Source organism: Trichechus manatus, unplaced genomic scaffold (genome assembly GCF_000243295.1).
Source record: "Trichechus manatus latirostris isolate Lorelei unplaced genomic scaffold, TriManLat1.0 scaffold00091, whole genome shotgun sequence".
NCBI lineage: Eukaryota > Metazoa > Chordata > Mammalia > Sirenia > Trichechidae > Trichechus > Trichechus manatus.
This window is the reverse complement of record NW_004444027.1, coordinates 1,699,046-1,700,166: the sequence shown is the minus strand read 5'-3', so window position 1 is coordinate 1,700,166 and position 1,121 is coordinate 1,699,046.

Here is a 1,121-nt window from a genome sequence, read left to right as displayed (position 1 = left end):
GGCAATACTAATCTCAGATAAAATAGACTTTAAAACAAAATTCACCATAAGAGACAAAGAAGGGCACTATATCATGATTAAAAGGATGATCCATCATGAAGACATAAGCATAATAAACATCTACACACCCAATGACAGGGCTCCAAAATACACAAAACAAACTTAACAGCAATGAAAAGAGAAATTGACCGTTCCACAATAATAGTAGGAGACTTCAACACACAACTCTTGGTAAAGGACAGAAAAACTAGAAAGAAACTCAGCAAAGATACAGAAGATCTAAAGGCCACAATCAGCCAACTTGACCTTATAGACATATATAGAAAACTCCACCAGCTGCAAAGTACACATTCTTTTCCAATGCACATGGAAAATTCTCCAGAATAGACCACATCTTAGGCAACAGTGCAACCCTTAACAAGATCCAAAACACTGAAATAATACAAAGAATCTTCTCTTCATCAAAGCAGAAATTAATAACAGGAAGAGCAAGGGGAAAAACATCAATTACATGGAAACTGAATAACACCCTACTTAAAAACCACTGGGTAATAGAAGAAATCAGAGATAGAAGCAAAAATTCCTAGAATCAAATGAAAATGACAACACATCATACCAAAACTTTTGGGACACAGCAAATGCAGTCCTCAGAGGACAATATATAGTAATAGATGCACACATCAAAAAAGAAGAATGGGAAAAAATCAAAACATTAGCTACACAACTTGAACAAATAGAGAAGAGCAAAAGAAGCCTACAGCCATGAGAGAGGGGAAATAATAAAGATCAAAGCAGAAATAAATGATATAGAGAATAGAAAAACAATAGAAAGAATCAACAAATCCAAAAGTTTGTTCTTTGAAAGGATCAACAAAATTGTCAAACCACTGGCCAAACTGACAACAGAAAAACAGGAGAGGACACAAATAACCCAAATAGGAAATGAAATGGGGGACATTACAACAGACATAGCTGAAATAAAAAGTATCATGACAGAGTATTATGAAAAACTATACACCAACAAATTTGCAAACCTAGAGGAAATGGATAAATTTCTAGAAACACACTACCTACCCAAACTAACACAAAATGATGTTGAAAATCTGAACAGACCCATAACA